Here is a 9,769-nt window from a genome sequence, read left to right on the forward strand (position 1 = left end):
ATAATCACCGAGCCATGCCGTGCCCAGAAATCTAATCACCGAGACCATGCCGTGCCCAGATATATAGTTAGTGGTTTTGTTCAACCAAACTTTGTAGTCTTTGTAGTTCATCGACACTGTGAGCCAACAGCAAGAAAATGAATGCAATTACTTTTTGTTTTACTTTACATATTTTCAAAGGATATAGGGTTAAAACATTCCCCAGGGGATTCAGGACTTCCAAATCCCTTTCCGAAGGATCATCAAACAATAAGGACACCCTTACATTTAATAAAGAAAACGAATGTTTTCAAAACGCTTTATGTCGCGGTAGAAGACCTCCTCTCCATACACACATATACCACTTATAAAAAATCCTGGATCCATCACTAAGAGTCACATGTTTTCTAAGAAAAGACATAAAATACTTGTCAATAGATTACAAAGGTGCTAAATAAAATTCTACATAGCGCTAAGATCAAAGATAAATAGCCACCAAAGACAAAAAATACATCTCCATAGATTACAAAGGTGCTAAACACATTTTACATAGCGACAGGATCAAAGATCGATAACAACCAAAGACAAAATGCATCTCAATATATTACAAAGGTGCTAAACATATTTTACATAGCGACAGGATCAAAGATCGATAACAACCAAAGACAAAAAATACATCTCAATAGATTACAAAGGTGCTAAACACATTTTACATAGCGACAGGATCAAAAATCGATAACCACCAAAGACATAAAATGCTTCTCAATAGACTACAAAGGTGCTAAACACATTTTACATAGCGACAGGATCAAAGATCGATAACCACCAGAGACACAAAATGCTTCTCAATAGACTACAAAGGTACTAAACACATTTTACATAGCGACAGGATCAAAGATCAATAACTACTTCAGCTACATGGTTCCCTCTGAGCGTGTATCATCGCCTAACGACTGCAACGAGAATCCGCTAAGGCTTCATGTGATGACGAATCACCATAAAGCTTTATCTTGAGCTTTCATATAGTTAACTTTTCCGCTGTAAATTCCCAGAAGAGTTCCTTAATCTAAATGGCAAATACCGAACCAGACATCAATATGTGAACTTAGCTTCAATGAATATTTTGTATGAGAATGCAAGATATAGTAATCCAACCAATCAGACAATATCACACAAGCGTAATGCCATTCCCACAAGTAGTATGGTGAATGCACTCATGGCTCCCAAGACAGAACAGATACACGACAAACGTGTAGAAATCGAACTTGTGGATGGTGAAAGCTACTCCATGCGATAGATTAATGCAAAATTTAATAATTCATTATCAGCTGTGTGAAAACTGTGTACAGTGAACAAGAAACTAGCACTGTTAATAATACAAGCGATAGAGATAGAAAATTTGAAGCTCTTCAGAAGTGATGTTCCGTAATTCAAGTTATGCTCTTTATATGATACATGACAATCCAGTAGAAGTCTTGCACATGACATAACTGTAAGAACACGTCTGAATGTTACCTCTTAAACAGTAAGATGTACCAGATATAGTGTGATTCACATATTATTATACACTTTTCTTTGCTTTAATTCTGCAGTTCTTATTAACAATTATCACGAAGCGACCTCAATGGTTGTGTAGCTCTTCAAAAACCAATGCTTAAGAGAGATAACCAAACAAAAATGCTGAAATGGACATCGGGCTTCAAATAATGGAATGGGTCATGCTGTAAGACGGTGTTCTTTACAGAATAATCCAAATTCAAATTGTTTATCAACAATCAAAGACAGTTTGTTCGCTTTCAGAGAAAATAATGATATTAAAGTCAATTTACAACTTCTACAGTGAAGCATACTGAGGGACCAATGGGCTGTATCTCAGCTAATGGTGTTGTAGATCTACACACAATTGATATCACCATCACTGCTGACTGGTACAGTCAGATTCTTATACATCAGCAACTTTGTGGTGAAGTGATATTTGGAGTACAAAAATAGGCCCGATGGACTACTCGAACCCATGACTCGGCCTACACAACTTCCAGATATGGATATTACTAAGGATATGTGGGCTTATATGAAAACTGAGAAGGTCAAACGGCAATCAGACAATTTGACTGAATTGTGGGGATTAATATGTGACGTTTCGAATGATATTTCATAAACATAAATGGACAAGCTTATAGTAGCATAAGAACATGGTGTAAGGCTCTGTTTAAAACAAATATAAATGGCTAGTGCATTGTACGATGCATTCGCTTTCCTTGTGTATTTTCAATAATGTATTGCACTAATGATTAATTGACCATTTTGTTGTAATTACGTATTGTATTTGACTACTGCACGCGTTTCCTTGATTTATATTACTTTACATGCACATCTAAATTATAACAATAAAGTAAAAACGTAAATTAAAGACATTTAGTAACTTAACCGATCACAGTCACTTAGTAAGAGCATAGACATAGTGTTCAGATATCTAACTGAACATAGTAACATAGTCTATAAGCCTATAAGCGGAACTACTTGATTAGGTTCACAAAACGAACGGGATTTAGTTAACAAACGTGACTATTTGAATAAACAAAAAGGGTTGTGTGAGCGTACAATTAAAAACGAATTTCGCCCCCCAGTGGCACAGCGGTATGTCTGCGGACTTACAACGCTAGAAACCGGGTTTCGATACCCGTGATGGGCAGAGCACAGATAGTCCTTGTGTAGCTTTGTGCATAATTAAAAAACAAACAAACAAACAAACAATTAAAAACGAATTTCCATTTTTTTAAGTACGAGAAAGCTGTGCTTCCTGGTAGTATATACCTTTGATGAGTTTACGACACCTTAAAATTCACTATACATGTTTACTTATTGTTATTGTAAGACTTGAATTTATAATACGCGATAAACAACTAGCACCAGAATGTTACTATTAGATATGTTTAATAATTCGTTTAAGACAAAGCTAGATGATTAAGTTGCGGAAGTTAATATTACTTTCATTGCTTACACTATGCATATAGTTTAAGAAAAATCAGTAAAATAATGATTTAAATCCAGAGAGTTCAAAGTACTCTCGTGTTTCGAGGAGAAGGTTATCAAGAAATACTGGTTTACACTAAGTTCTTTAACCTATCCCACGTTCTCATATTTGTAATACAAAGATTTTTCGTTTATGGTTTTAAATAAAAGCAACTGTAAAATCACAGATTGATTAGTTGCTGCTCCTGGGCTTTAAAGATGTTTCTTTTGGGATACATATAACATATCTATCTAGCTTTTTCTATATATATATATAGATATACCAACGTTTACGATTATTTATGTTACATAATAAAAATAGAGTTTTGAAATAAAAAAAAAATAATTAAAAATAAAACCATCTGCAATTTTCTAATCACAAAAACAAAAACTGAGCAATAACGAAAATAAAACACCTTTCATAACGTAGGAAGAAAGCAGAAAATATTACAAGTTCCATCCTCATATATGATGGCAAATAATAAATTACGATCGAATCATTGCAGCATGATGGCAAATAATAACAAGTTACGATAGAATCATCGCAGCATTTAAACGAAAAACGACAACATGATGCTACAGTTAATTAAATCAATTAATTAAACTCTACTTAGTCTAATTATCGCGTGTTCTGAAGCACGTCGAAATCCTGAATTTTTTAAACAGATACTCATTCAATGATCTCACTACCCTGAAACAAAATGCAGCAATAACAAAAAGAAACTGAAAAGAGCAACAACCGTAGTTCACCTAAGATATCTCATCCTCACAATCTAGTTGTGTACGTATTTGCAACAAACAACAGAATATGTTGAAGCATCTAACGGCTCAAAGCAATAAAGAATTGTTTATGCGATTTTCACGGCTATTTCGCAGTTTAAGGTTTGCAGTTTATTTTTTTAGAATTTTAAGTCATCCCAGAATACGGTTATAACTGCAAATAAAAAGAACTTAGTAGCAGACGTTCAAATAGATATTTAATCAAGCTAATCAAGTGAACAATATGAATTGGTTAGTACCTGATGCCGCCAAGCGAATTTGATAAAACTTGTATCAAAATCAACCTTCTCGGCAAAGCCATTTATACTTTGTAACAAGGTTATTGTACTCCCCCCCCCAAAAAAAATGGGCAAATCAGTTGTAAATGTGAGGGCATATAACGTTACATTTCTGGGTTCGATCCCTGCGGTAGACATAGAAAAGATAGCCAGTTGTGCAGATTTGCACTTAACAATAAACAAGCAAGCAAAAGCGTTACTGTATTCTTATATAATAAAGCCGTCATAACCCAGGTTTGCCGAGGCTTACACGAATTGCAATTGAATTCTGAACTAAAGGTTGTCCCAGCTGTTCCGTGGAAGCACGGGGAAGGAAATCAAACATTTGTTTTAAACACATAGTTGTTTGCGTGATAATACTATACTTAGATTGTTATCAATATCATGTTTGGACATCAGCTTACATTATTACACTCGTTCTGCTAGCATTTTGTCGCTATGCATGTATATAGTAAAGAGATTTATCAATGAAAAAGGACCCCCCCCTCTTTGAAAGTTCGATTATTTACGACCATAACAAATGAAGTTAACTTACCGTTACTCGGTTTGCAATTCCTGTTAGGAGTTATCTATCTTATTCCTTCCTGGAAGCAACACTTAAATACGATCCATCAGTACAACGCATGGTAGTTCTACCAATCGTTTAACAGTAGAATTGGCTTATTAATATGATAATTACGTCACTTAGGTAAACATGGCACAGCACGTTCTTTTGTGATTTGTTATTTGAGTCATGGTCACGGCACTTTTTAACTTCTGTTTAATTGTGCTAATACGCCCAACTTGACATTTTAAGACGTCTTCATCAAAACTAAGCTGAAAACAATCGTGAAATTACGTGCAAGATAAGTATACTTACCATCGAACAAGCAGTATTATAGGCTAAGAAAACACAGATACAAGTCGTTAGAATATTGGACATATCAAAAAGTTATAGACGGTTCGCGCCACTTATGGTATATACGCCTGGTTTCGTTCGATGACGTCACTGAGTCTATATCACTGATTACTGGTAGAATTCTGTTTTATTTCTGTCAGTACAGTAGAATAAGAGCGTTATAGAAACCTGTTTAACTTCGGATGACTTGACTGCTTGTAAACAGGAATCACTTTCGGTTAAATACGCATCGCGACTGGTGACAACACACTAGGTTTGAAAAAATAACTTAAAACAACTCTCAGTTGATGCCTCCTAGCAACAACGACCTTCGTCGTCAGATCTAGCGGTATTCAGTCATCTCCACAACACAGAAAGAACGCCCTCTTTTCATACAACTCTCCTCAGAGTTAACAAGGTCGCTAGCTTCTAGCAGATAAAAAAAAGTCAAGAGAGAGAAAGAGTCTGATGAAATAGTAAGACGTAGCTCGTTCGATTAATGCCTCTGGAATTCGCAGAGATGAGCTATAAGAAACGCACATGCAAGACTGCAAACAACTACAATATGCGCACCCATCCCACAAGCTTCTAACTACAGTTTCTTACCCTCTACTAGAATATACTCGTCTAAGAGACACGCACCCCTGTATATCCGTAATGACGGTAATCTGCTTGTAGGGGCAGTGAGGCCGGCAGCGTAGGTTTGGCGCAGTCATACAGTGAAGGTGAAAAGTGATCAGACGTGCAGTCGAAAGCTGTATCGCAACCTACCTTCCCCATATAAATATCATTTGAATCAATGAGTAATATTGAGAATATAAATATCGGTTTGTTTTGTCTGTGCGGTACGTGGGATGCCAATATACGAGTTATTCTGTGTTAACGCGTTACTTTCTCTAGCTCTTATTTGAAACGAATGTTGATTGGAAAGTTAAAGGAGAAAAAGGGTTAATGTGGTTCGTCTTCGTTACTTGAAAAGTGGATAATCTACACACACAAAAACTGTGATTTCTGGATTAAAACATTGGGATATGATTGAAGAAAATCCTCCTAGTTGTCATGGTGACTGATTGAAAGTGTTTGTGTTTCAAAGAGTATCTTAACGTCAAATTACGAGGTCTGTGTAATTGAAGTAGTGTCCCGACGCTTAATTTTCTGCAAATCATCTGATAATGTACCATACTCCACATGTTCCCAATGCCAGTTGTGTAACGTGTTTAAAGATTTCTCCCTGTTAATTTTATATGATTACACAAGCTTGTAAGAAAGGTAGGTTTCAAGAAATGCATGTCAAAGACGTATTAACTTTAGATAGGGATGTAACTTTGTAGAAAGAAAATTCGTTTTTAGTTTGTTTTTCATTATGCTATCACTGTCATGTCGTGCTCCACTTTAAGTTTTTAAGTTATAGAAAATGGACTTTATCTTAAAGTTAAACTTCAAAGAAGTAAGGAATGATTAATTAGTTAAAAAATAGAGCAGTCTGACTCCCCTGAACCATAATTGATATAGTAATAAAGAGGTGAAAAAGTACAATTAAAGCCAAATTATCTAAATTCACTGGAAAAACTCTGTAGTTAGTCACATTCTGATTGTGGTCATGAAATGGACGTACACTGATAGTGTGATACAGTAACTTTTCCCACATCGACTTGAATTGTTCTATTGGAATACTAAAGACTATATCATAGTATTCGAATAAATTAAAGATTGTTACAATGCCGTGATTGTTTTCTATACTTTCTGTGGGCTTGTACTTATATTATTAAACTATATTTAACGCAAACTTAAGGACTTCACATGGTATTTTTGTTTAAAACAACGTATAATTTTTTAACTTGAAGAAAGAAATGAAACAGTTACAGGTTTGTAACCAGTATGCTATTGTTGTATTTGTAGTGCAGATGTAACCAGAATACTTCTAGTGTTGTATTTGTAGTGTAGATGTAACCAGAATACTTCTAGTGTTGTATTTGTAGTGTAGATGTAACCAGAATACTTCTAGTGTTGTATTTGTAGTGTAGATGTAACCAGAATACTTCTAGTGTTGTATTTGTAGTGTAGATGTAATCAGAATACTTCTAGTGTTGTATTTGTAGTGTAGATGTAATCAGAATACTTCTAGTGTTCTATTTGTAGTGTAGATAAGTACGCCCATAAAATTAAAAGCGATCGTGAAATATACTGATTACTGACATGTTTATTTTGAATAATAATGTAGCTCATGCATAATAAATACTTAATACTTTTTTTCAGGTATAAGTACATATATTTGGGAGAAAATAATCATAGGGCACGAGAGAATTTGAGGAAAACCTTTAAGTAAATTAATGGTAGCAACTTGACGTATTCAGGCGTTGTATGGGACCATTGCGCCATACTGTAATACTGAGAAAAGTTTGTGACGTAATTCAGATTTTAAGATTGTGGATAAAATAAATGCCTTTTTAGTTAAAATATTCTCCTCTCGACCTACTATTGTGATTAGATTAATCCAGTATGGAGCCAACTTTATGATACTTTTGTAAGAAATATTTCTGACGTTAATATGTTTTTTTTATACGTATTATTGCTAACACGTTTTTTCAAATCCATTTTCAGACATTTAGTTATTTTGTCTTTCTTGTATACATTTTAAGTAAGAGCTTATTAGTATAACAGTAATATAATATGAGTTGGGTACGTAGATGTAATCTGTTCTCCAAGTTTCATTTGTTATTTTGAGCTGTTATTCCTTTTTTTTTACGTGTTTTATTATATAAGCGGTTTGAAAAATCAGGGTTATTTTGTGGTTAACCGTTAAGTTCTTTAAAACCATTTTCCGATTTAGTTTTCCAGTCCCGGCCGGTTGTTAAAAAATAATAATAAGGTAAGGGGAATTCTGCCATAATATGTGAACTGTTAAGATTAAATTTATTGGTTTGTCTCAATTAGCTAAGTTATTAGTTAATGAGAAACATATCTGTTGTTAATGTTACAGAGCCTCCGATCCTAACATCATTTAGCCCTAAAATAACTATAAATACAAACTCGCTTTGGCTAAACAATAAACATAAAAAATCAGCTAATCATATTTCAATAAATGATAACACAAGTTAAACATATTCTCCAAGTTGAACACTTCTAGTGTGTAGTAAATTTAATCTAAAACTATCTGTTGTTTATAAAGGTGAGATTTCCATAATGGACAAATCAATGAAAAAACGTGAAACTATATTTGCAAGTGTGAATTTGTTAAGCCTAATAAATTCTAGCTAACCTAAGCGGTTTGCCTATTGAAGCATCTTTTCTACGCGAAATATCGATTTTTGACAGTTATTAGTAATACAACTGGAGCTTTCCATATCTTCACATGACAATCGCTTCATGTTAATACTCTATTACACGCTTGTTGTCTTACCTAGACAGCGTGAACGTGCATGTAGAAAAGCTTAACTAGTTATGTTCAAAGCCTTCCGAAATCTGTAAACAGATAAATATTACACCTTTTCGTTGGAGTGGTAAACCAGTTTATTATTTTCGGTATATTTATATATCAAATTGGCATGGCCTGGTGATAAGGACGCTCGACTCGCAACTTGCAGATTCAAATCCTCGTCGCCGAACATGCTACACCACTATTCGTTGGTAAAAGAGTAGTCTAAGAGTTGGCGGTGGGTGGTGTTGATGAGCTGCCTTCTGTCTAGGCTTACACTGCTAAATAAGGGTCGGCTACTTGGATAGGAGATGGCCGCCACCAGGTTAAAATCTTCCCGATGATGCATCAATATTTAAGATACCCCCAACGGTCGTAAGCGGCCTCAGGACTCCAATACAAAAAAATAATTGGAATTCTTTGTTATACAGCTGTTTATCTGTATTTGTGATAATTATCAACCTAAATCATTTGTATAATGCGATATACATGTTTTCTTGTTTATGTTTGCAAAAATGCACACGTTAAGCTAAACTCGGGAAAAAAAATCTAAAATTAATTTTTAATGAAATTTATTGCACGTCTAGTGTTATACTGAGAGGTATGCCACTGGAAGCAAGGGTTACTTGCTTCAAATTGCCAGTACTCAGTGTACCTGCAGGACGAATCTGTACGTGCCCGTCCCCGTTATTTTAAAGACATTTTACAATATAATGAGTTATTAATTACTGCATTACTTGTACTGCAGCACCGTATTTAATATGTATAATTAAATACAGAAAATGTGATGTCAGTATACTGTGTTTGCAACGGAAAATCACCCCTGACAAGAAAATCTGTAATAAGCGTAGACCGGAGAAAAATCCACTGTTCGGTTAGTGGCTGTGCACACACTACTACAGATGAGTAAATAAGCATAAGAAACAAGACTGGTACGATTTCTGTGAAATTAATATTACAGTATAAATAACAGTAAGAAATTTTTTCGCTAATGGGCAGTGCATGACTAGAGACAAACTCGTAGAACTTGTGCATTGAAATATTTAAAATTAATCGAACATTGATGTGACGAATATCTGACATTGACATGTCTTTATTGTGGTTACGGAGAATACGAAATTCGAACAATGTATCAAAATAGAGAGAGGTAAAGAGACACACCTTTTACTGGAAGCATGTTCTTTGTTATAGCTTGTGTAATCAACCCTACCGGTGGCTCTGAGAACGATAGTTCCTGACGGCAGGGAAATGAGCATATGACTTACAGAAACAAAGCCCACCCAGTAACTGGGTTGGGTAACTAAGGAATTTGCCCTTCATTCTATTTCAAGTGTGTGTGTGTGTGTGTGTGACACGCATAGCCGAGAAATGCAGTGCTTTGAAAAATTTATCCCTTAAAAATGAATGGGGGAAAACAAATGTGGAAAA

The 9,769-nt window shown here is 34.8% G+C and overlaps 1 long non-coding RNA gene across 1 annotated transcript in view; it reads right to left on the reverse strand.

The window, feature by feature from the left end:
• Positions 1 to 5,502, reverse strand: part of LOC111088371 — a 91,755-nt gene extending 86,253 nt beyond the window's left edge. The window contains exon 1 of the long non-coding RNA XR_002612906.1: positions 4,585 to 5,502. This is a non-coding gene — a long non-coding RNA (uncharacterized LOC111088371). The remainder of the gene's footprint in view (positions 1 to 4,584) is intronic.
• Between the last annotated feature and the right edge of the window lie 4,267 nt (positions 5,503 to 9,769).

The sequence above is a fragment of the Limulus polyphemus genome, unplaced genomic scaffold (genome assembly GCF_000517525.1).
Source record: "Limulus polyphemus unplaced genomic scaffold, Limulus_polyphemus-2.1.2 Scaffold94, whole genome shotgun sequence".
NCBI lineage: Eukaryota > Metazoa > Arthropoda > Merostomata > Xiphosura > Limulidae > Limulus > Limulus polyphemus.